The 27,082-nt window shown below is 45.7% G+C and overlaps 1 protein-coding gene across 2 annotated transcripts in view; it reads right to left on the bottom strand.

The window, feature by feature from the left end:
* The window catches only part of POPDC3 (popeye domain cAMP effector 3), an 81,635-nt gene extending 57,574 nt beyond the window's left edge, over positions 1-24,061 (bottom strand). The window contains exon 1 of one of the 2 annotated variants that reach the window (XM_069726301.1): positions 23,904-24,061. The gene's annotated coding sequence lies outside the window, so the exon portion shown is untranslated. Of the gene's footprint in view, positions 1-8,356; positions 8,439-23,903 lie in introns of those variants that run through there. The other variant, XM_069726302.1, reaches the window with a different exon arrangement.
* Between the last annotated feature and the right edge of the window lie 3,021 nt (positions 24,062-27,082).

Here is a 27,082-nt window from a genome sequence, read left to right as displayed (position 1 = left end):
CCACACGTCTACTTTACATCAGCACAATTTTGGAAACAAAATTTTTTTTTGCTAGGAAGTTATAAGGGTTAAAATTTGACCAGCGATTTCTCATTTTTACAACGAAATTTACAAAACCATTTTTTTTAGGGACCACCTCACATTTGAAGTCAGTTTGAGGGGTCTATATGGCTGAAAATACCCAAAAGTGACACCATTCTAAAAACTGCACCCCTCAAGGTGCACAAAACCACATTCAAGAAGTTTATTAACCCTTCAGGTGCTTCACAGCAGCAGAAGCAACATGGAAGGAAAAAATTAACATTTAACTTTTTAGTCACAAAAATGATTTTTCAGCAACAATTTTTTTATTTTCCCAATGGTAAAAGGAGAAACTGAACCACGTACGTTGTTGTCCAATTTGTCCTGAGTACGCCGATACCTCATATGTGGGGGTAAACCACTGTTCGGGCGCACGGCAGGGCTTGGAAGGGAAGGAGCGCCATTTGACTTTTTGAATCAAAAATTGGCTGCACTCTTTAGCGGACACCATGTCACATTTGGAGAGCCCCCGTGTGCCTAAAAATTGGAGCTCCCCCACAAGTGACCCCATTTTGGAAACTAGACGCCCCAAGGAACTTATCTAGATGCATAGTGAGCCCTTTAAACCCCCAGGTGCTTCACAAATTGATCCGTAAAAATGAAAAAGTACTTTTTTTTCACAAAAAAATTCTTTTAGCCTCAATTTTTTCATTTTCACATGGACAACAGGATAAAATGGATCCTAAAATTTGTTTGGCAATTTCTCCTGAGTACACCGATACTTCACATGTGGGGGTAAACCACTGTTTGGGCACATGGTAAGGCTCGGAAGGGAAGGAGCGCCATTTGACTTTTTGAATGAAAAATTATCTCCATCGATAGCGGACACCATGTCGCGTTTGGAGAGACCCTGTGTGCTTAAACATTGGAGCTCCCCCACAAGTGACCCCATTTTGGAAACTGGACCCCCCAAGGAACTTATCTAGATGCCTAGTGAGCACTTTAAACCCTCAGGTGCTTCACAAATTGATCCGTAAAAATGAAAAAGTACTTTTTTTTCACAAAAAATTTATTTTCGCCTCAATTTTTTCATTTTCACATGGGCAATAGGATAAAATGGATCCTAAAATTTGTTGAGCAATTTCTCCCGAGTACGCCGATACCTCATATGTGGGGGTAAACCACTGTTTGGGCACACGGCAGGGCTCAGAAGGGAAGGCGCGCCTTTTAACTTTTTGAATGGAAAATTAGCTCCAATTGTTAGCGGACACCATGTCGCATTTGGAGAGCCCCTGTGTGCCTATGCAATGGAGCTCCCCCACAAGTGACCCCATTTTGGAAACTAGACCCCCCAAGGAACTTATCTAGATGCATACTGAGCACTTTAAACCCCCAGGTGCTTCACAGAAGTTTATAATGCAGAGCCATGAAAATAAAAAATAATTTTTCTTTTCTCAAAAATGATTTTTTAGCCTGGAATTTCCTATTTTGCCAATGGTAATAGGAGAAATTGGACCACAAATGTTGTTGTCCAGTTTGTCCTGAGTATGCAGATACCCCATATGTGGGGGTAAACCACTGTTTGGGCGCACGGCAGGGCTCAGAAGGGAAGGCACGCCATTTGGCTTTTTAAATGGAAAATTATCTCCAATCATTAGCGGACACCATGTCGCGTTTGGAGAGCCCCTGTGTGCCTAAACATTGGAGATCCCCCACAAATTACCCCATTTTGGAAACTAGACCCCCAAAGGAACTAATCTAGATGTGTAGTGAGCACTTTGAACCCTCAAGTGCTTCACAGAAGTTTATAACGCAGAGCCATGAAAATAAAAAAAAAAAATTATTTTCTCAAAAATGAATTTTAGCCCGCAATTTTTTATTTTCCCAAGGGTAACAGGAGAAATTTGACCCCAAAAGTTGTTGTCCAGTTTCTCCTGAGTACGCTGATACCCCATATGTGGGGGTAAACCACTGTTTAGGCACATGCTGGGGCTCGGAAGTGAAGTAGTGACGTTTTGAAATGCAGACTTTGATGGAATGCTCTGCGGGCGTCACGTTGCGTTTGCAGAGCCCCTGATGTGGCTAAACAGTAGAAACCCCCCACAAGTGACCCCATTTTGGAAACTAGACCCCGAAAGGAACTTATCTAGATGTGAGGTGAGCACTTTGAACCCCCAAGTGCTTCACAGAAGTTCATAACACAGAGCAGTGAAAATAATAAATACGTTTTCTTTCCTCAAAAATAATTTTTTAGCCCAGAATTTTTTATTTTCCCAAGGGTTACAGGAGAAATTGGACCACAAAAGTTGTTGTCCAGTTTCTCCTGAGTACGCTGATACCCCATGTGTGGGGGTAAACCACTGTTTGGGCACACGTGGGGGCTCAGAAGGGAAGTAGTGACTTTTGAAATGCAGACTTTGATGGAATGGTCTGCGGGCGTCACATTGCGTTTGCAGAGCCCCTGGTGTGCCTAAACAGTAGAAACCCCCCACAAGTGACCCCATTTTGGAAACTAGACCCCCAAAGGAACTTATCTAGATGTGTGGTGAGCACTTTCAACCCCCAAGTGCTTTACAGAAGTTTATAACGCAGAGCCGTGAAAATAATAAATACGTTTTCTTTCCTCAAAAATAATTTTTTAGCCCAGAATTTTTTATTTTCCCAAGGGTTACAGGAGAAATTGGACCACAAAAGTTGTTGTCCAGTTTCTCCTGAGTACGCTGATGCTCCATGTGTGGGGGTAAACCACTGTTTGGGCACACGTGGGGGCTCAGAAGGGAAGTAGTGACTTTTGAAATGCAGACTTTGATGGAATGGTCTGCGGGCGTCACGTTGCGTTTGCAGAGCCCCTGGTGTGCCTAAACAGTAGAAACCCCCCACAAGTGACCCCATTTTGGAAACTAGACCCCCCAAGGAACTTATCTAGATATGTGGTGAGCACTTTGAACCCCCAAGTGCTTCACAGACGTTTACAACGCAGAGCCGTGAAAATAAAAAATCATTTTTCTTTCCTCAAAAATGATGTTTTAGCAAGCAATTTTTTATTTTCTCAAGGGTAACAGGAGAAATTGGACCCCAGTAATTGTTGCGCAGTTTGTCCTGAGTATGCTGGTACCCCATATGTGGGGGTAAACCACTGTTTGGGCACACGTCGGGGTTCGGAAGTGAGGGAGCACCATTTGAATTTTTGAATACAAGATTGGCTGGAATCAATGGTGGCGCCATGTTGCGTTTGGAGACCCCCTGAAGTGCCTAAACAGTGGAAACCCCTCAATTCTACCTCCAACACACCCCTAACCCTTATCCCAACTGTAGCCGTAACCCTAATCACAACCCTAACCCCAACACACCCCTAACCACAACCCTAACCCCAACACACCCCTAACCCTAACCACAACCCTAATTCCAACCCAACTCTAAGGCTATGTGCCAACGTTGCGGATTCGTATGAGATTTTTCAGCATCATTTTTGAAAAATCCGCGGGTAAAAGGCACTGCGTTTTACCTGTGGATTTACCGTGGATTTCCAGTGTTTTTTGTGCGGATTTCACCTGTGGATTCCTATTGAGGAACAGGTGTAAAACGCTGTGGAATCCGCACAAAGAATTGGCATGCTGCGGAAAATACAACGCAGCGTTCCCGCGCGGTATTTTCTGCACCATGGGCACAGCGGATTTGGTTTTCCATATGTTTACATGGTACTGTAAACCTGATGGAACACTGCTGCGAATCCGCAGCGGCCAATCCGCACCGTGTGCACATAGCCTAATTCTAAAGGTATGTGCACACGCTGCGGAAAACGCTGCGGATCCGCAGCAGTTTCCCATGAGTGTACAGTTCAATGTGAACCTATGGGAACCAAAAATCGCTGTACACATGCTGCGGAAAAACTGCACGGAAACGCAGCGGTTTACATTCCGCAGCATGTCACTTCTTTCTGCGGATTCCGCAGCGGTTTTAGAACTGCTCCAATAGAAAATCGCAGTTGTAAAACCGCAGTGAAATGCGCAGAAAAACCGCGGTAAATCCGCCATAAATCGGCAGCGGTTTAGCACTGCGGATTTATCAAATCCGCTGCGGAAAAATCCGCATAGGACCAGAATACGTGTGCACATACCGAAACCCTAACCCTAGCCCTAACCCTACCCCTAACCCTAACCCTAGCCCTAACCCTACCCCTACCCCTAACCCTAGCCCTAACCCTACCCCTAACCCTAGCCCTAACCCTACCCCTAACCCTAACCCTAACCCTAACCCTACCCCTAACCCTACCCCTAACCCTAACCCTAGTTCTTACCCCAACCTTAGTGAAAAAAAAAAAAATTCTTTATTTTTTTTATTGTCCCTATCTATGGGGGTGACAAAGGGGGGGGTCATTTACTATTTTTTTTATTTTGATCACTGAGATAGATTATATCTCAGTGATCAAAATTCACTCTGGAACGAATCTGCCGGCCGGCAGATTCGGCGGGCGCACTGCACATGCGCCCGCCATTTTGGAAGATGGCGGCGCCCAGGAAAGAAGACGGACGGACCTCGGGCGGCCAGGTAAGTATAAGGGGGGGGAGATCAGGGCACGGGGGGGGCGTCGGAGCACGGGGGGGTGGATCGGATCATGGGGGGGGGTGGATCGGAACACGGGAGGGAGGATTGGAGCACGGGGAAGGATTGGAGCACGGGGTGAGGGATCGCTGTGCGGGGGGGGGTGGATCGGAGCACGGGGGGGGGGGGTCGCTGTGTGCGGGGGGGGGATCGGAGTGCGGGGGGGTTTGATTGCAGCACAGGGGGTGTGATTGGTGCACGGGGAAGCGGACAGGAGGACGGGGGAGCGGAGCACAGGACGGAGGGGAGCGGACCACAGATCGGGGGGGTGGGGGGGCGATCGGAGGGGTGGGGTGGGTGCACATAAGTGTTTCCAGCCATGGCCGATGATATTGCAGCATCGGCCATGGCTGGATTGTAATATTTCACCAGTTTTTTAGGTGAAATATTACAAATCGCTCTGATTGGCAGTTTCACTTTCAACAGCCAATCAGAGCGATCGTAGCCACGAGGGGGTGAAGCCACCCCCCCTGGGCTAAACTACCACTCCCCCTGTCCCTGCAGATCGGGTGAAATGGGAGTTAACCCTTTCACCCGGCCTGCAGGGACGCGATCTTTCCATGACGCATATGCTGCGTCATGGGTCGGAATGGCACCGACTTTCATGACGCAGCGTATGCGTCAAAGGTCGGGAAGGGGTTAATGTGCGCTGTACGCTCTGCACCCTATCTTGACAGAAAAAAAAACAAAATGTAGAAATTTTTGCAAATTTATTAAAAAAGAAAAACTGAAATATCACATGGTCATAAGTATTCAGACCCTTTGCTCAGTACTGAGTAGACGCACCCTTTTGAGCTAGTATAGCCATGAGTCTTCTTGGGAATGATGCAACAAGTTTTTCACACCTGATTTGGTGATCCTCTCCAGTTCCGTCAGGTTGGATGGTGAATGTTGGTGGACAGCCATTTTCAGGTCTATCCAGATGCTAAATTGGGTTCAGGTCAGGGCTCTGGCTGGGCCAGTCAAGAATGGTCACAGAGTTGTTCTGAAGCCACTCCTTGGTTATTTTAGCTGTGTGCTTAGGGTTTTTATTTTGTTGGAATGTGAATCTTCAACCAAGTCTGAAGTCCAGAGCACTCTGGAAGAGGTTTTCATCCAGGATCTCTCTGTACTTGGCTGCATTCATGTTTCCTTCAATGGCAACCATTAGTCCTGTCCCTGCAGCTGAAAAACAGCCCCATAGCATGATGCTCCACTGTTAGGGCTAGCGGAACGCACCAAATAATAAGACAGAGTATGGTGCGTTCGCAGCCCGGGGTCCACCGTGCAGAGATGGAACCTGCTGCCAAGTAATGACGGACTATATGGCGGTACTCATAAGTATACACACGTGGGTTAAACTTCACCCAGCGTGAAGGAAGCGATCCTGTTGCGTCACAGGATCGCGGTACCGCACATAGAGCGCGAGCAAGTAGTCAGCGAACTCAACCCCAACTAGGATTGAAGTCCGATTAGACCCTTGCTGGCACAACACCGCAACTGGGTGTGTAAGGAAGCTAAATAACAATATTAAGGCACAAGAGTGCATGCGGTGCCGCACTGACGAACGCCACTAACCACCCAGGCTTGGGTAAGGAAAGCACAGAGGAAGTGCACGGCGCCGTACTGGCCGTCACAGCAACTGGACGCTGTAATGTGTGATTCGTGCTGTAGGATAAGTCGGGCGCTAGATAGCAACCATACACCTTCCGCGAACAGACATTCAATAGGGAAGGGGTATCCAAGGACGACTTGCACTCACAACAAACACACGTATGCAAATGTACACTAGCGCATGGCCGTGCGGTCATGCGCAGTTTATATAGTTGCAGCACAGGAAGTGGCCACAGAAACTTTGCCCTTCCAAGACCTGCCAAGAGGACCAATGGAATGTGCTGCAGAGCCTGAGCACATGACCCTCGATCTCCAACGGGAGATCTTGCCCTGGGCATGCTCAGTGTGTGCAGACAAGGACTTAGTCCCAGAGAAGTCCGCTCGCTGATGACCAGCACTGGCTTTAATGGCAGAAGCTGAAGAAGCAGCAGTAACTCTCTGTACAGAGTGAGACTGAGCAAGACGCTGGGACCGACGTCCCTGCTGAGCAGACTCCACTGCGGCTGGATAGGAATGGGAGACCGCAGCGGTGATGGCTCGAGATTCCCCCTGTGCAGAAGCGGGAACTCGAGACCTAACATCCACCACCATGTTTCACTTTTGGGATTGTATTGGGCAGGTGATGAGCAGTGCCTGGTTTTCTCCACACATACCGCTTAGAATTATCACCAAAAAGGTCTATCTTCATCTCATCAGACCAGAGAATCTTATTTCTCATAGACTGGGAGTCCTTCATGTGTTTTTTTTAGCAAACTCTATGCGGGCTTTCATATGTCTTGCACTGAGGAGAGGCTTCCGTCGGACCAATCTGCCATAAAGGCCCGACTGATGGAGGGCTGCAGTGATAGTGGACTTTGTGGAACTTTCTCCCATCTCCCTACTGCATCTCCGGGGCTCAGCCACCGTGATCTTGGGGCTCTTCTTTACCTCTCTCACCAAGGCTCTTCTCCCACAATTTCTCAGTTTGGCTGGATGGCCAGGTTTAGGAAGACTTCTAATGGTCCCAAACTTCTTCCATTTAAGGATTATGGAGGCCAATGTGCTCTTAGAAGCCTTGAGTACTGCAGAAATTCTGTTGTAACCTAGGCCAGATCTGTGCCTTGCCACAATTCTGTCTCTGAGCTCCTTGGTCAGTTCTTTTGACCTCATGATTCTCATTTGGTCTGACATGCACTGTGAGCTGTCACAAGGAAATGGACAGCATGTGACTTAAATATGATTGTTTGAGCAAAGGGTCTGAATACTTATGACAGGGGTGGATTAAGGGTAGCCAGGGCCCCGGGCTGTTCAGAGATTGTGGGCCCCCCCGGTCATGTGACGGGGGGTGGTCATGTGACGGGGGGTGGTCATGTGACTGGGGGGTGGGTGGTCATCATGTTATACCTGAACCTGATTATTCAAGAAAAATAGTTGCTGTGTGAAACTATAACCTGTCAAACATCCATTGATGTAGTCAATTTTCCCTTCAGTTAGGAAGAAAAACAAAACAAAAATAAAAACACTTTAAACCATAGCTTTGAACAGTCCAATTTTAACCACAGTGATCAAATTATATCACATACAATGAACAAATGCCAGACCACATATTACCACCAGTGACCGAATAATATCACATACAAGGAACAAATACCGCTACACCATGTCAAGAGCACATATTACCACCACTTGGTGACCAAATAGCACATACAAGGGACAAATACCGCAACACCATTTCCAGACCACATATTACCACCACATAGTGACTGAATACTACAATACTGACAGTAATAAAAAAATAAAAAACAAAATACTGTCACCATAACTGCCAGTATTCACAGGAGATCTGTAATTGGTATGCAGTGTCTGTGTAGAGGTTATACAGCGATCACTGGCGACATTATACACAGGAGCTCTGTATATGGTTTACAGCAGGGGTGTCAAACTGCATTCCTCGAGGGCCGCAAACAGGTCATGTTTTCAGGATTTCCTTGTATTGCACAGGTGACAATTTAATCACCTGCACAGAATGATTCCAGCACCTTGTGTAATGCAAAGGAAATCTTGAAAACACACACGGTCTGAGCTGAGGCCCTCGAGGAATGCAGTTTGACACCCCTGGTTTACAGTGTATAGTGTCAGTGTATAGATAACACTGACTCACCAGCAATGTCTCTAGGTGAAGTCCTTCATCTGTCATGAAGCACAGACCGCCATCATTTATTCCAGCCAGGGCTTGTTTGTTGTTTCTGCAGGAAATAACACAGTTATCTCGAGCTCCGCTTGCAGAACATATTACTTAATTTTTCCCAATTTCAACATTACACCACATGAAGAAAAAGGCAATATAGTGTCACTCTGCACAGTAACAGGACCGCCCCCCCCCCCCATTTAAAACAGTATACTCAAAAAAATAAAATAAATACATCACTGCAGTAATAATATCCCTTAATTAGCCCCTACGGAAATAATATTCCCCATCCTGGCCCCGTGTATCTCATTCCTGGCTCTGCAATATGTTTGCGCATCCTGCCCTCTTGAGTATCCATTCTACCCCATATGATTTCCCCATCCTGCCCCATCTGTCTCCATCCTGTCCCATGACAGTGTGTTCAACAATCTGCCCCAGTGTGGCCAGCATATTACCCCCAGTGTGTCCAGCATATTACCTCCACACAGTGTATCCAGCAATCTGCCCCAGTATGTCCAGCATTGCCCAGTTTGTCCAGCAATCTGCCCCAGTGTGTCCAGCAATCATCTGCCCCAGACTGTGTCCTCCTGCATTGCCCCCCCAGTGTCTCCTGCATTGCCCCCCCAGTGTCTCCTGCATTGCCCCCCCAGTGTCTCCTGCATTGCCCCCCCCAGTGTCTCCTGCATTGCCCCCCCAGTGTCTCCTGCATTGCCCCCCAGTGTCTCCTGCATTGCCCCCCCAGTGTCTCCTGCATTGCCCCAGTGTGTCCAGCAAATGCAATCATATGCCCCAGTCCCCTGTGCCCTCCAGCATTGCCCCCCCCAGTGTCTCCTGCATTGCCCCCCGTGTCTCCTGCATTGCCCCAGTGTGTCCAGCAAATGCAATCATCTGCCCCAGTCCCCAGACTGTGTCTTCCAGCATTGCCCCCCCAGTGTCTCCTGCATTGCCCCCCCAGTGTCTCCTGCATTGCCCCCCCAGTGTCTCCTGCATTGCCCCCCCAGTGTCTCCTGCATTGCCCCCCCAGTGTCTCCTGCATTGCCCCCCCCAGTGTCTCCTGCATTGCCCCCCCAGTGTCTCCTGCATTGCCCCCCAGTGTCTCCTGCATTGCCCCCCACCCCCAGTGTCTCCTGCATTGCCCCCCCAGTGGGTCCTGCATTGCCCCCCCCCAGTGTCTCCTGCATTGCCCCCCAGTGTCTCCTGCATTGCCCCCCACCCCCAGTGTCTCCTGCATTCCCCCCCAGTGTCTCCTGCATTGCCCCCCCAGTGTCTCCTGCATTGCCCCCCAGTGTCTCCTGCATTGCACGGTGCACCCCACCCCCAGTGTCTCCTGCATTGCCCCCCCAGTGTCTCCTGCATTGCCCCCCCAGTGTCTCCTGCATTGCCCCCCCAGTGTCTCCTGCATTGCCCCCCAGTGTCTCCTTCCTTTCTCCCCCCCAGTGTCTCCTGCATTGCCCCCCAGTGTCTCCTGTATTCCCCCCCCCAGTGTCTCCAGCATTGCCCCCCCAGGCCCCCAGTGTGTCCAGCAAATGCAATCATTTGAGGCCCCCAGTCCCCAGACTGTGTCCTCCTCCAGCATCATTGCCCCAGGCCAGTGTGTCCAGATTCAATCAGACTGCCCCAGACTGTGTCCTGCTCCCAGCATTGCCCCCAGTGTGTACAGCAACCTGCCCCCCAGCCCCAGTGTCCGACTCCTCTGCTCCACCGCCACGAAGGCAGACTCCGAAACGCGCGTCGGGGCTCGGCACATCCCAGGGACCTTCATTACAGCAAGCAGGTAATACCAGGTGGCTCTCTTTTCTCATTTTACAAAATAGTTTTGGCACATTATCAATTATCTGGCTCACATATTGCCTATTATCATAGGGGCCTCACACTTTGTGTCATAGCACATATTAGGTCCATTTATATATATTTTTTCCCCTTTTTTTCGCCCCTCCCATTTGTTCAATTACGCTTTAGCCACTTTTTCCTAAGCACTTTATGCTTCAGCCACTTTTTGCACAAGCACTTTATTTGTATTTTCCTGGTATCCTGCCATTTATGATTGTATGGCGTATATATATGCTAGCATGTACATATATCAAAAAAGTCCCATTGTGGTTTTATTGTAATTGTCTTTCCGCCATATTTATGTCCCTGGTGTGCCGTTTAAATGTATCTTCTCACCGCACCACCATTTTTTAATTAATAAATATTGTTATAATATACCCTTATTTTGGACTTTGTGTCGGTCTTTCTTCGTTCTTATTTCTTGTTTTCCGATTGTCCAGTACAATCCCTATTGGTGCACACTGGGGGTGATGGTTTCCTCCCTCACAGAAGTATCAGTGTGCACTGTGCCTTGAGTTTTCTATATTTAACCATTTTATTCAAAGTTCTATGACGTGTTTATCCATATAGATAGTTTAAGGCTCCTTGCCCTTCTGATAGATTGTCTAGTGGTTGTTTGGGCTCGGTATCAACAACTGCAGCAGCGTGACGAATAATGACAGCATTCATTTCTTGGCTTTCCAGAGGAATGCGAATGTGGCAGTGTCACGTAACCACATGTTTGCGATTTTCCTTATCTGCAGTCATGTGCTGACTAGACACGTATGGTTTCTCTCAGCAGAAGAGAATTGAAAGAAGCCAGATGTGATAAGCCTAGTTGGCACATGACTGCAAGTACACAAATTGCATACATGAAGTAATGTTACAGCCTGCTTGCACTGGGAATACCACAAAATTATGACAGCATGTGCACCACAAATTTTGAGAATTTAATAGTAGTCAGCTACTAAAATGACTATAAAAGAGTTACCCATTTGTTAGGCAATCCCTGCATGTGTTACGTATGTCGAATAGCCGAGAGGCATTCAGCTGCAGCGACTGGAACATTTTTCTCGAGCATGTCGAAAATACTTGATTATGACACGAGCGTGCTCGCTCATCACTAATAGGGAGGTAGCACATTAGGGTAGCAGACGTCGCAGTGTAAATGATGTCCGATTTTCTTTTAGAAAAAAAAAAAAGTACAATTAAAAATTGTTATTGCCGGGTAACTTTTAGTGCATTAGGGAAGTGTACATTGCAGTGTTAATGACGTCCGTATTTCTTTTGCAAAAAAAATAGTTAGCGCCTAGTAACTTTATAGGTAGGGCATTAGTGTAGTGAATGTCACTGATTATTTTTTTAATACAAACTTTTTTTTCCTACATCTACTGATTTCCTTTCATTTTTTACATCTAATTGTTTCTTCTAAATTTTTCATTTTTACTTTTTTCCCTAATTTTTATAATAAAAAGTAACTTTTACACAAGCCCCACACAATACACGTGTAAAAGCGCCAGTTACACATACATCCCCAGTGTAATAAAAATATCCCATTCAACAAAAAGATGGAAGACGCATTTACACCAGTATCCCACTCTTCCTCACCCTCTCTGTCAAAGGTAAGTTGCATGCATCTCCATGTGGCAAAAATTAGAGGCCTCCCTAAGCCGCTAATTAGGCAACTGCCAAGAGAGGGCGACAGCAGAGCCCAAAGCAGCAACAACATACTGGTGTTCAAGTACAAGGACAAGAGAGATGTCCTTATCCTGACCACCATACACTGTGACAACAGCTCCCATGTCACTGTCTGAGGTACCACAACATAAGTCCCAAAGCCAGATTGTATCTTGGATTATAATAAGTACATGGGGGGTATAGAACTCTCAAATCAGGTCCTCAAACCATTCAGTACCATGCAATAAGCTAAAGAATGGTACAAAAAAATTGGCCACGCACACTGTACAGACGGCTCCGTAGAATGCTTTTGTGCTGTTTCGATCTGCAGGCAGTATGGGGACCGTCCTTTAGTTTCAGGAGGTAGCCAGCAATGCCCTAGTGTTTAGCACTCAGGAAGGTGAAGGCCCCAGTACTTCTGAAACTGATGGTGCCTGTATCGTACCAGGTCAACATTTTCCAAGAGAGGTTACCCAAACCTGGTTTTAGTTGCTTACTGTAAAAACCCTCTCTAAAATGTAACTTTTATTTGATTAATAAAACCTAAATATGACCTAATTGAAGGTGACACAGTGTGCGCAACAAAGACAAGAAAAAGTGTAAAATACATACATATGAAAAAATAGAAAAAACATAAGGCTATCTACCACCCAAGGAGATCTTATAGTGATCATAGATAGATAACCTTGGGATTAGAACAGATACTTCTAAAGTACTGTTTTAAACAATCTCTGGTAGAAAAAAATGCAGATTATAGCACCTGCGAACACTTAGCCTCACAAAAAACCCTACGATACTGGGTACTACATAAAGTATACTTAGGTGCCACACTATATTGATCTATAATAGTGTTTAACACATGACATTCTTACTCAGCCGAGGTGTTGAAATGAGTGATACAACCCTGTCTTAGCACCTGTCTGAGAACCTACCTAGATGCGGAGGTTGGCACCCTAAAGCTACTTTCACACTAGCTGCCCCATTGTAAGGTCCGGGGACGAGGGGGTGGAGTTCCGGGCGCGGATGCGCGGTCAGAAATGGCGGACACGACGCACAAAAAAAGTTACATGCAACTTTTTTTGTGCCGACGGTCCACAAAAACACGACGTGTGGCCATACGTCGCAATGCGTCGCTAATGCAAGTCTATGGAGAAAAAAAAACACATCCTGCGGGCAACTTTGCAGGATGCGCTTTTTTCTCCAAAATGACGCATTGCGACGTACGTCACACAACGCTAGTGTGAAAGTAGCCTGAGATAACGAGAAGTGGTGCCTCCTCTCGTACGTCGGCTAGCCCTTTACTCCTATCTGACCCTAAGCAGACATGTAGTTAGAAAAAGAGGGCCAGATGGCCTGTATCCAATATGTCTATATGATGGTATAAAAAAAAAAAAAAAAAAAAAATTGGAAAAAAAAATTGTTATACAGTAAAGGGAAATAGTTCTCACACGTGCAACTCATATACACTTAATGCCAAAAACAAATACCCCCACATATATGTAATAGGACCCTAAGATCATGGACAAAAAAATATTGATATACAGATGTATGAACGTTACTTGACATCGAACCAACATGCGATCATTTTGAAACATACAAGCAACCAATACAGAAAATACTGATTATATGTTATGATGCATCATAACTAACCCTACCGCACAGATAGCAAATACTCAATTTCCAAAATTGATAATCATACAGTAGACAGTCATAGTCCAAAACAAATCAAAATATAAGGGTTGATATACTAGTTAAGAACAAATCACATGTTGTTAGATGTCAATACATAAAGTAACTCTCACACACAGAGAAAAGATATATAATAATAAATATTCCTGTATGGAAAGATAATAATTATGGCCACGCTAGGAAGCCACCATGATCATTATATTTCAGATACTGGCAAATATAAAGATCCCAAACTGGATCAATCTTATAGATATAGTAACACTTATCTGTCCATTAATGGTAAAGAATCCAAGTGACCATGGGCCATGATACACCAAACAGACTCCTTGAAAGCTCTCAACGCGTTTCCCCTCGAAAACAGGATCATCAGGAGAGACCGATATATGATAGTATGGCAGTGGAGAATTATCCAAATGATGAGGCTAAAACCTAGCTTACAAATACTGAGGTAAAATACTGACCAAATACTGAACGTGTGAATGTGGCTGAATACTGAGTATAGATCAATCTGCTCTCCAACATGGTATCTGCAGATCGGACTGCATTTTCTTGGAGACATCTTCCATTTAAGAAGACTAAGGGTATGTGCACACGCTGCGGAAAACGCTGTGGATACGCAGCATTTCTGCAGCTGCGGGTCCGCAGCAGTTTCCCATAAGTTTACAGTTCAATGTAAACCTATGGGAAACAAAAAACGCTGTGCACATGCTGCGGAAAAAAACGCGCGGAAACGCAGCGGTTTACGTTCCGCAGCATGTCACTTCTTTCTGCGGATTCCACAGCGGTTTAACAGCTGCCCCTATGGAAAATCGCAGTTGTAAAACCGCAGTGAAGTCAGGCTAGCTATTTTGTAAAGACATAAAACTCAGGACAGCTGCAGTGTAGGATACGGATAGAAAATCAGTCACATAAAGAATTGGATATAACTTAGGATTTTTTAATGACTGTCCACAGCACTCTTTCCATCATCTTTTTGTTCCAAGCTAATGTTTTCAATGTAAAAGGAATTACGGTAACATAACTGTAAAACGTTTCCTATCATATTGTGAACGTTAAAAAACAGTAATAAAAAAACAATAAACAGTAATAGTGCAGTGCTACAATAGATGCATATGACAAATCACGAGATGTGAGGCTATTGCAGTCACAGCAGATTACCATTGCAGATATATTTTATAGAACGTTTTGGTTAGTTTATTTTTTTTTGTTAGATGGAGATTGTCCGTGGTATAAAGCATTTAAGGAGGTTTTTCTGCAGACCATCTGCTGTGACTCAAGATGTGTCACATAAATGACCCATGTCACTACGTTAAGTCTTAGGCCACCGGGGTCCGAAGTCATCTTATCAGCTGTCCTGCAATATTCAATCTGTAAACAAGAAATCACTGTAGATTGCCATTTCTGCATACAACCGATCAATTTACACAGAAGTATTTGGTGTAATGACAAGACACTGCCTTGTGTTGTCTAAAGGGGGGTGAGCCTATAAGTTGGAGGTTATGTTACATAAGTGAAAGCATAATTCACAGTGAAGCAGTGCACGTTTCAGTTATAGATCTATTCCCATCTCAAATGTCACCATATAGCTAAAATGTGCCAAAGTGGGGTCCAACTTTTGAAACCCAAAAGACCCCATTCATTTTATTTTTAAAGCTGTGCTGCAGAGGAAGTGGTCAGGCAACGTAAAGAAGACGCCCCCTGAGGAAGTGTTACGAAACGCGTGTCGGGGTAAAGGAACGGACCCACGGACATCACACACCTCAGTAAGTATATTTATGGCTTACCCCATTTTCTGCCACAGATCTCGCTAATTGGGAATAGCATTGTTTAGTGGGTAGCGCCACTATATATATGCCGTATGGCAGTGATTAAGTGGCTTAGCCTCCCCCCTAATTTTGCCTTACCCTTTTAAACTGAGCCGTCCTGTTGGTAGGATGATTTCACCGGTTGGCCAGTGTTACTTTTAGTGTTAGTAGGCAGGTTTGTGTACTCTGTTTTGGTATTTGCCATTTTATACTCTGAGGTGTATTATTCCTGATGTTATGTGTATAGTTCGCTCTTTTTGCATTGGAGGTTCTCTCTGGTTTATGATTGTTGTTTCTGTATTATTTACATTATTAATAAACATACACTGATTTTATTATGGTTTATTGTGTATTTTGGGGGTCTGCGGCTCTTTGCGGCATTTGAGACTTCTGATTGGGTTTGAGTATTGCAGATTGCACATAATGATAATATAGTGATCATTTGGTTGAATCTAACGTAAAGAAGTTGCAGCACTAAAACAACATTGTGACCCTTCAGTGTAGTCCCAATGGGCCAGAAAACCCAGACCATAGGAATCAAAAGTAATTTGGAGTGTAATACTGAATGGAAAATTTGCAGACATTTTAACCAGAAATTGTTTTAGTTTAGCAATGCATTTTACATGTAAAGTATGCTTATTTATTATGCTTGCTTTTATACACAACTTTATCCACCTCTGAAATCTGTGAGGTCAATAAGTATATTATAACACCGGAGGAAATTTGCAGTATTCTTGTTTTTCCCACACAGTAATTGGTTGTGCTGCACACTACCACCAAAGTGATGACATATCGAGATGCCATAGGCTAAGTACACTGCTCAAAAAAATAAAGGGAACACTAAAATCTCAGATCCTAGATATCACGGAATGAAATATTCCAGTTGTAAATATTTATTCATTACATAGTGGAATGTGTTGAGAACAATAAAACCTAAAAATGATCACTGTAAATCACAACTAATATCCCACGGAGGTGTGAAGTTGGAATGATGCTCAAAATCAAAGTGGAAAATGATCCAACTTCAGTGGAAATTCCTCAAGACAAGGAAATGATGCTCAGTAGCCTGTGTGGCCTCCACGTGCCTGTATGACCTCCCTACAATGCCTGGGCATACTCCTGATGAGGCAGCGGATGTTCTCCTGAGGGATCTCCTCCAAGACCTGGAAAAAAGCATCCGCCAACTCCTGGATAGTCTGTGGTGCAATGTGACATTGGTGGATGGTGCAAGACATGATGTCCCAGATGTGTTCAATCGGACAATCGGATTCAGGTCTGAGGAGAAGGTGGGCCAGTCCATAGCTTCAATGCCTTCATCTTGCAGGAACTGCTGACACACTCCAGCCACATGAGGTCTGGCATTGTCCTGCATTAAGAGGAACCCAGGGCCAACCGCACCAGCATATGGTCTCACAAGTGGTCTGAGGATCTCATCTCGGTACCTAATGGCAGTCAGGCTACCTCTGGCAAGCACATGGAGGGCTGTGCAGCCTTCCAAAGAAATGCCACCCCACACCATTACTGACCCACTGCCAAACCGGTCATACTGAAGGATGTTGCAGGCTGCAGATCGCTCTCCACGGCTTCTCCAGACTCTGTCACGTCTGTCATATGTGCTCAGTGTGAACCTGCTTTCATCTGTGAAGAGCGCAGGGTACCAGTGGCGAATTTGCCAATCCTGGTGTTCTGAGGCAAATGCCAAGCGTCCTGCACGGTGGTGGGCTGTGAGCACAACCCTCATCTGTGGACGTTGGGCACTCAGACCATCCTCATGGAGTCGGTTTCTAACCGTTTGTGCAGACACATGCACATTTGTGGCCTGCTGGAGGTCATTTTGCGGGGCTCTGGCAGTGCTCCTCCTGTTCCTCCTTGCACAAAGGCGGAGGTGGCGGTCCTGCTGCTGGATTGTTGCCCTCCTACGGCCCCCTCGACGTCTCCTGGCATGTCTCCTGGTAGCGCCTCCAGCCTTTGGACACTACGCTGACAGACACAGCAAACCTTCTTGCCACAGCTCGCATTGATGTGCCATCCTGGATGAGCTGCACTACCTGGGCCACTTGTGTGGGTTGTAGAGTCCGTACCATGCTACCCCGATTGAGAAAGCACAACCAACATTCAAAAGTGACCAAAACATCAACCAGAAAGCATTGAAACTGAGATGTGGTCTGTGGTCCCAACCTGCAGAACCACTCCTTTATTGAGTGTGTCTTGATAATTGCCAATAATTTCCATCTGTTGTCTATTCCATTTGCACAATAGCATGTGAAATTGATTGTCAAACAGTGTTGCTTCCTAAGTGGACAGTTTGATTTCACAAAATCTAATAAAATATCCAAAACATAGTTCATTGTAGTCCCTATGCCAGAAACCTTACCACATGTCTCACATCCAGAAAAATCTCACCTGCAGCAGCTGAATGCATGCTGGCGGCCATGTACTGTTGTGAATTCTGCTCTTGGGCTCCCTCCGGTGGTTATGAGTGGTAGTGCTGTGGTAGTTGTATCCATTTTTTGCAATTTGGGCTGGGCTATTTAAGTCCTGCTTTATCCTTTAGTCAGTGCCAGTTGTCCATTGTTTTTGGAGGATTCACATCCTAACCTGGTCTCTCCTGTTCTGCTGTTCATTTCATCAAAGATAAGTTCTGGCTTTGTTTTTGCTGTCCACCTGCTGTGGACCTTATAGTTCTGTGCATTTTCATGTTTTGTCTTGTCCAGCTTTGTCTGTGAAGGATTTTTTGCAGCCAAGCTGTGTCTCTGGAGATGCAGATATACCCTCCATGTCTTTAGTCAGATGTGGTGATTTGTATTTTCTGTGGTGGATATTTTCTAGTGTTTTAATACTGACCGCATAGTACTCTGTCCTATTCTTCCTTTTTGGCTAGTGTGGCCTACTGTGCTGAATCCTGATTTCATGTCTGCGTGTGTTATTTCCCTCTCCGCTCACAGTCAATATTTGTGGGGGGCTGTCTATCCTTTGGGGATTTTCTCTGAGGCAAGATAGTTTTCCGTTTCTGTCTTTAGGGGTAGTTAGTTCTTAGGCTGTGTCGAGGGGTCTAGGGAGTGTTAGGTACCCCCCACGGCTACTTCTAGTTGCGCTGCTAAGTTCAGGGTTTGCGGTCAGTACAGGTGCCACCTTCTCCAGAGTACGTCTCATGCTGCTCCTAGGCCACTAGATCATAACAATGTACATTATACACAATGTCACTTTATTCCATTCAGTTAACCACACAAGATGCTTAAGCACAGCTGCAATATGTCACACATTGCTCTCTGCCATCACCCTAACGTATTCAATTCTAATCAGGGTACAAGACCATGTCTGGTGTAGAGGAGAAGTACATGTGCATCCTATGTGCAAATAAAATATGTAATAAGTATGAGGATGATCCTCACTACTCCAGCTCAGAGGAGTCATAAAAACTAGTTCAAGGGTGCAGATACCGATTGCTGATCACATATGCAGCAGATTTTCTGAGAAGAAAAAAAAAACTGCAGCAGATTACAATAGTGGCAATGTTGATGAGATTTTATCAAAGGGCCCCGTGTGCTGCAGAATTCGGATGGAAGCTGACCTATTGAATATTTGCAAAGGTTAAAATAAAAAAATAATATTATACTCCCATCCCCTGAAGCCTGGTCATTTGCCAGTCTCTGTATCACCTGCCATCTTTGAGGAGGTCTCATTCCTTGTGACCCCTGTAGCTAATAACTGGCTACAAGATCACATGGGACAAGTCATCGTTACAGGAGGCTGGTTTTCAGAAGAACAGCAAAGGATGACGATTTATCAGCAGTTTGTTCACATCTCCATTAGGCCAAGTTCACACAATCATATTGTAATCTGTATGCCATCTGTTTTTTGTTTTTTTTACAACAGCAGTAAATAAAATTTACAACACCACAATCAGTTTCATATGTTAAGAATTGCAATGCATATGTAAAAATTGGCTTCTGTGTGTATGGATGATCCATATAGGATGCAATTTTTCTGTGCACTCAAGACTTGATGAATCGAGTCTTATATGAAATACAGAAGAGAATACTCAGTGGTAAGCACTGCTACTCTGAAGCACTGGGTTCAAATCCTACCAAGGACAACATCTGGGAACTTGAGGAAAAAAACAAACAAAAAAAATAAAACAGGCAAGTACAATTAAAGGGAATTTGTCACCCCCAAAATCGAAGGTGAGGTAAGCTCACCGTCATCAGGGGCTTATCTATAGCATTTTGTAATGCTTAGAACTTCACCAAAAAAAGGTGATCATAAGGCAATTTTTAATATATCAAAACCATAATTTTATTAAAGCGCTAAATCATTTTAAATTATACTGCCAGAGATAGAGAAGTGGAACAACCATGGCAGGATTTGACCTCAACATTACAACAGATGGTTGTCAAGCGGACTAAGCTGTGGTGGAACCGCACATTTCTTGAAAAATATTTGATCAAAAAAAATGATTCCGAGGGGGCTGAGGGTAAGGGTTATCCCTACATTCCCAGTGGAAGATAGTGGATTTGTGTCCCGGTGGGAGGACGCTTGTAGCAGCTGTTCGCAGACTTTGATGCAGCTCCTAAGTGAGCATAATAACAGTATTATTCTACAATTGGATGTGAGCATCAAAAAAATGGAGGAGTTGAAAGCTATTGGTACGGCAGAGAGGTTGGATATATTCCATGGTCAACTTGACAAAACATTGGAAACGGTAGTTAAGAAAATCCAGTCTACCCAGTTGAATAAATTGAATCAAGATCGAAGTGACTATGAAAATGAGACAGTATCCATGGTGTAAACCAAACTCTCAGAATCGCCAATTGGGACGTGTCCCTTCTGAAACATCAATCTCATCTGTGAGTGATATATCGGAGACTTCGGGGTCATCTATGATTACCAGATCTGGATTGGTGAGTCGTGATCAGAGGGAACATTCTTTTCATCCGTATAGACGAAAAAAATCATTCTCCAATATTTACTAGGCATGCCAACAAGGTAATTAATCTAAGTAAACATGTCTTTACTAATACTGATCTGGCTATTCTGGAGAAGGGCCTGTCTTTTTCTCCTGCGGCACCGTTTGATGCATTCCTGGCTATTAAGGATTTGCATCTGTTTGCCCGTTCCTTGATCTTTCAGAAGCACTTTTTTGATAGAAACCTCTCTGAACGTTTTCCAACAGAAGAAGAACAAGTAGCCTCACGTGCTTTGGAGGAACTGTCCGTCGAGCAGAGTACCCCAGAGGGAGGTAAAGTACCACCTTCAATACGCCCCAAATCTAAGAAGTTTCCCCCATTGTCAACTTGTACAAATGTGGATATATTTGTGCAAATTGTCTCAAAAGAGTTTAGGGAGATTCCACGCTATATATCTATAAGGATAATCTTACAAGGGAGGAAAGGGGGCATCTGAGCGTCCTACAGAATTTGACTGATGTGGTGTATAAACCGGACGATAAGGGGGGTAATGTGGTTGTCTGGCTTTAAACATTGTATGAGAAGGAGGCATTTCGCCAACTTAACAACAACATCTGTTATAAGAAACTTACATTCAACCCATTATCCTCCTTCACCACACAACTCCTCCTGATTATTAATCAGGCTATGGAGGCAGATGTCATAACTAAAGAATTGGCAACACCTCTAATTGTATCTGAGCCAACCATTCCGACTTTTTATTTGTTGCCCAAAATTCATAAGGACACGCAGACTCCCCCTGGACACCCGATTATCTCTGGGAGGGGAAACTACCTAGAACACGTAAATCGGTGGATCGATTCCAAATTGCAACCAATAGTTGAGGGGTTGCCATCATTCCTAAAGGACACTGGAGATCTGTTGAAGCGGCTAGACGGTTTACAATTAGAAGAGGATATGATACTCGTGACGGGGGACGTCGAGTCCCTCTACACCAGCATTAGGCACGAGGATGTTATTCGAGCCACTGAGACCTTCCTAAGCATGTCAAACTTACCTCTTGACATCCAGGAATTAATTATCGAACTTCTCAGGTTCACACTAACCAACAACTTCTTCATCTTTAAGGAGTCTTCCTACAGCTCCAGGGAACAGCTATGCGGGTTTCCTTTGCCCCTGCGTATGCTAACCTGTTCCTGGGGCTGTGGGAGAGAGACCTCTCCCTGCCAGATCAATCGTCGCTGATGTGCCGTGTCCTATCTATAGCATTGCAGAATGCTGTAGATAAGCCCCTGATGACGGTGAGCTTACTTCACCATCGATTTTGGGGGTGACAGGTTCCCTTTAAACTTACCTTTATTTAGGTGAATTGGGTATGTGGTGGCACAGAAGGCGCTGACACAGAAAAGTGGAATAAAATATATAGATAAGTCGCATATCAATGAGCATAATATTTCAGTATATGGTATCAGGATCATTGCAGCAAAGCCCTTAAAAAGTGTATCAGTGCAACTAATATACATGATATCATACCAAAGGGTAAAGTAAATAAATATATTGCACATATTTCAATGTAGAGTGTCTTGAGATCTCCACTAAAAGCCAAGATCCTTAGATCAGGAACAGAACAGACATCTATAGGGCATTTCATAACTTTCCACCATTCTTATGAAAACATTTACAGCACATCCTGCATTGTGCTACTGCAACCAACATATTATATATTTTAGGAGTCGGTGCATTTTATACTGACTCCACCAAAATGGACACTGCTTCCACAGCCTTCCTGTGTATAGGTGGAGATGAGGCAGTGCTGCTCCCCTCATGTCACCAGGGACAGAGGTGGGGTGGGTTTGATCTGAGAAGACCATCCTGGAGGTTACTACAAGAGGTGACACATAAGGACCTGAAGTCTGCACACACCGCACTGCCATCACATTGCCAACTGCACACACTGCACTGTCATCACATCGCCATCTGCACACGCTGCACTGCCATCACATCGCCAACTACACACGCTGCACTACCATCACATCGCCAACTGCACTGCCATAACAGTAGCAACTGCACACGCTGTACTGCCATCACATCACCAATTGCACACGCTGCACTGCCATCACATCACCAACTGCACTGCCATCACATCACCAACTACACACGCTGCACTGCCATCACATCACCAATTGCACATGCTGCACTGCCATCTGCACACGCTGCACTGCCATCACATCACCAACTGCACTGCCATCACATCACCAACTGCACACGCTGCACTGCCAACACATCACCAACTGCACACACTGCACTGCCATCACATCACCAACTGCACTGCTGTAGCAGCAGCAACTACACTGCCATCACATCACCAACTGCACACGCTGCACTGCCATCTGCACATGCTGCACTGCCATCACATCACCAACTGCACACGCTGCACTGCCATCTGCACACGCTGCACTGCCATCACATCACCAACTACACTGCCATCACATCACCAACTGCACACGCTGCACTGCCATCTGCACATGCTGCACTGCCATCACATCACCAACTGCACACGCTGCACTGCCATCTGCACACGCTGCACTGCCATTACATCACCAACTGCATACGCTGCACTGCCATCTGCACACGCTGCACTGCCATCACATCACCAACTGCACACGCTGCACTGCCATCTGCACACGCTGCACTGCCATCACATCACCAACTGCACTTCTGTAGCAGCAACTGCACTGCCATCACATCACCAACTGCACACGCTGCACTGCCATCACATCGCCAACTGCAGACGCTGCACTGCCATCACATCGCCAACTGCACTGCCATCACAGTGCCAACGAAACATCATTGTAAAGAATATGAAAATTTTCAATATGACAACCTTGTGTTATCAAATACTTTGTAGATAAAATCCTTGAGGTGTGTAGTTTCCAGAAGGCACACAGTGCACTGTCACCACAGCACCAACTGCACACACTACACTGTCACCACAGCGCCAACTGCACACGCTACACTGTCACTACAGCGCCAACTGCACACACTACACTGTCACCACAGCACCAACTGCACACACTACACAGTCACCACAGCGCCAACTGCACACACTACACTGTCACCACAGCACCAACTGCACACACTACACTGTCACCACAGCGCCAACTGCACACACTACACTGTCACCACAGCGCCAACTGCACACACTACACTGTCACCACAGCGCCAACTGCACACACTACACTGTCACCACAGCGCCAACTGCACACACTACACTGTCACCACAGCGCCAACTGCACACACTACACTGTCACCACAGCGCCAACTGCACACACTAAACTGTCACCACAGCGCCAACTGCACACACTACACTGTCACCACAGCGCCAACTGCACACACTACACTGTCACCACAGCGCCAACTGCACACACTACACTGTCACCACAGCGCCAACTGCACACACTACACTGTCAGCACAGCGCACACTGTCACCACAGCACCAACTGCACACTACACTGCCATCACTGGCGCCGCTGCTGTCTCATCTCTAGCCCTGCTGGTTCCATACACTGTACCGGCGCTGCCTAGGAGGTCTGAGGGGAAGTTTAGCGCCGCGCCCTCCCGCCGCCCTCTTACCTGGTACAGCCGCCGTCCCGGGAAAGTTTGTCAGTGAGGAGCTGACAGCAGCCGGGAAGACGTGACTAAAATAGGCATGAAGAGGGGAGGCTGCAGCCTGAGCCGCACACACTCCCCTTCCTAGCAGCGGCAGCTCCCTCACTGCTGGGGAGGAGGAGACGGACAGGGACAGCAGCGGGCGGAGGGAGGAGGAGGAGGGCTGTGTGCGCCCTTGTGTGAGGAGCCATACTACATTATACAGTGGCCGGCGGAGCACACGTGCTCTTCTCACATCACAGGCAGGGCTTCTTCAGCTCGGGATACTTTTTATAGAAAAAAAAAAAACATTTTATTTTACTTTATTCTGTAATTGCTTCATCAAATTAAAGTTACTAGATGAACGTTCCCCTTGGTCCTGAGCACATCGCCATGCTTCCTTGTGGCAGTAGCGCAGAGGAGCCCATCGTTAGCCAAAGTTCACACCAATTACTAAAAAATCGTTTGGTTTTCAACCGGAAAACCGTCAGTATGTCATGTGTCTTGTCATCCGTATAACATCGGCAAACCGTTGCGGAATCCGCACAAAGAATTGGCATGCTGCGGAATAAACAACGCAGCGTTTCCGCGTGTTTTTTCCACAGTACGTGCACTGCGGATTTTGTTTTTCCACAGGTTTACATGGTACTGTAAACTCAGGGAAAACTGCGAATCCCCAGCGTGTGCACATAGGCTAACTATGGTTGGCTTTTGTGTGAGTGGACGAATCTTACCCAAAATACGGGAGAGGCTCATGTATGTTGTAATTCTTCTCAAATGGACATTTGGTCCTTGCAGATTCAGATTTTTAACAGGTCCCTTGTTTATATTAGGAAACCACACACATTTTAAAATACGCGCTAATTTAAGTGGCACTCCGCATTTTCACACCCGATTTCCTCAACCACAAAATACCATTTTTTTCCCCTTCTTCTACCCCACCTGTACCTTCATGTGTAGTCTCATTGCCTCCTGTCAAGTACATATTGTTACAGTCAAGCTATCAGTCACTTCTTAGTATGGTGTTTGGTATTAACCCTTTCATGACATGCGGCATACATGTACGGCACTTGTCGTGTTAATCCCTTTGATGTTGGCTCTGGTGCTGAGCTCATATCTTTCCCGGCACATGTCAGCTGTTTTGAACAGCTGTCATGTGCCCCTAACATCTGTGGGTGGAATCACGATCCACCCCCAGCTGTTAATCAGTTAAAGGGAATCTGTCACCCCAAAAATCATATATGAGCTAAGGCCACCAGCATCTGGGGCTTATCTACAGCATTCTGTAATGCTGTAGATAAGCCCCCAATATAACCTGAAAAGGAAGAAAAACAGTTTATATTAGGGTATGTGTCCACGTTCAGGATGGCCGGCAAAATCACTCCGCCGTCTTCTGGGGACGCGATGATGCCGGATGTGTTCATTGCACATATCCGGTATCATAGCATCACACACATAGGGCCCTGTGTTAAACCTTGCGGCGGCGCAGCGTCGCCGCAAGGTAAACGGACATGCTGCAATCTAAAAAAACATGTCCGGAATCGCAGGGCCGTCGGATGCGTGTTACCACGCATAGTGGAGACGGGATTTCATTAAATCCCCTCCACTATGCTGTAACATCTGGACACTGCGTGTTTGACGCTGCGGCTCTATGCAGCGTCAAACACGCAGCATTTCCTGAATGTGGAAACATACTCTAAGGGTATGTGTCCACGTTCAGGATTGCATCAGGATTTGGTCAGGATTTTATGCAGGTAAAATCCTGACCAAATCTGCACCTGAGGTCACTGGCAGGTCACCTGCCCTGTCCTTGCGTTGTTTCTGCAATGTAAGGACATGCTGCGTTCTTAAAAGACACGCCGCATGTGCATTTTCGCGGGTATGCCGCATGCGTCTTTTAATGCATAGTGGAGACAGGATTTCATGAAATCCCCTCCACTATGCTGTAACATCTGGACGCTGTGTCTTTGACGCTGCGGCTCAACGCAGCGTCAAAAACGCAGCGTTTCCTGAACGTGGAAACATACCCTTATACTCACCCAGGGGCGGTCCCGGTTTGTTTCGGGTCCAATGGGTGTCACGATCCGGGTCCGGCGCTTCCCATCTTCTTACGATGATGTCCTCTTCTTGTCTTCACGCTGCGGCTCCTTCGTAGGCGTGCTTTGTCTGCCCTGTTGAAGGCAGAGCAAAGTACTGCACGGCGCAGGCGCCGGGAAAGGTCAGAGAGGCCCGGCGCCTGCGCCCTGCAGTACTTTGCTCTGCAGGTAACATCGGGGGCTTATCTACAGCATTACAGAATGCTGTAGATAAGACCCTGATGGCGGTGGCCACAGCTCATATACGATTTTTGTGTTGACAGATTACCTTTAAATGATAGATTGGTCTAGTTCCAAAATGAGATCACTTGTGGGGGTTTCTGCTGTTTTGGTTCCTCAGGGGTTCTGCAAATGAGACATGGTGGCAGTCTGTTCCAGTTAAATTTACATTCCAAATACCAAATATCGCTTCTTCCCTGCAGAGCCCTGCCGTATGTCCAAACAGAACTTTTTGACTACATGGGAGATATCTCCATGCTCAGAAGAAAGTGGGTAACAAACTGTGTGCTCCGCTTTTTCTTGTTACCTCTTGAAAAACTGAAATATTTGAGGCTAACGAAACATCACCGTGAAAATTTTCATTCAACCCCTCTGAGCCGCTGCCAGTAGTGACAGTGGCATAGAGAAGCATCGCACAGGGAGGGTGCTCCCTGCTCGCTTCCATCAGAACAACGCGATACTTCCCTGCCTGTCAGATCGCTGATCTATTGTTCTGCAGTGCAGAGTATCAGATCAGCGATCTGACATTATATCGTGATGTCCCATCCTGGGACAATGTAAAAATTATTAGAATGTGTAAAAATATATTTTTTAAAATTCCTAAATAAAGAAAAAAATAAATATTTTTCCAATAAATACATTCTTTTATGTAAATAAAAAAACAAACAATAAAAGTACACATTTTTGGTATCGCTGCATCCGTAACGACCTGCTCTATGAAACTATCCCACTAGTAACCCCTTCAGTTAACACCGTAAAAAAAAGAGGCAAAAAATAATGCTTTATCATCATACCGCCGAACAAAATGCAATAAAATGCAATCAAAAAGATGGATGTAAATAAAAATGG

This window comes from Ranitomeya imitator, chromosome 5 (genome assembly GCF_032444005.1).
Source record: "Ranitomeya imitator isolate aRanImi1 chromosome 5, aRanImi1.pri, whole genome shotgun sequence".
NCBI classification, from domain to species: Eukaryota; Metazoa; Chordata; class Amphibia; order Anura; family Dendrobatidae; genus Ranitomeya; species Ranitomeya imitator.
This window is presented reverse-complemented; position numbering and strand designations above follow the sequence as displayed.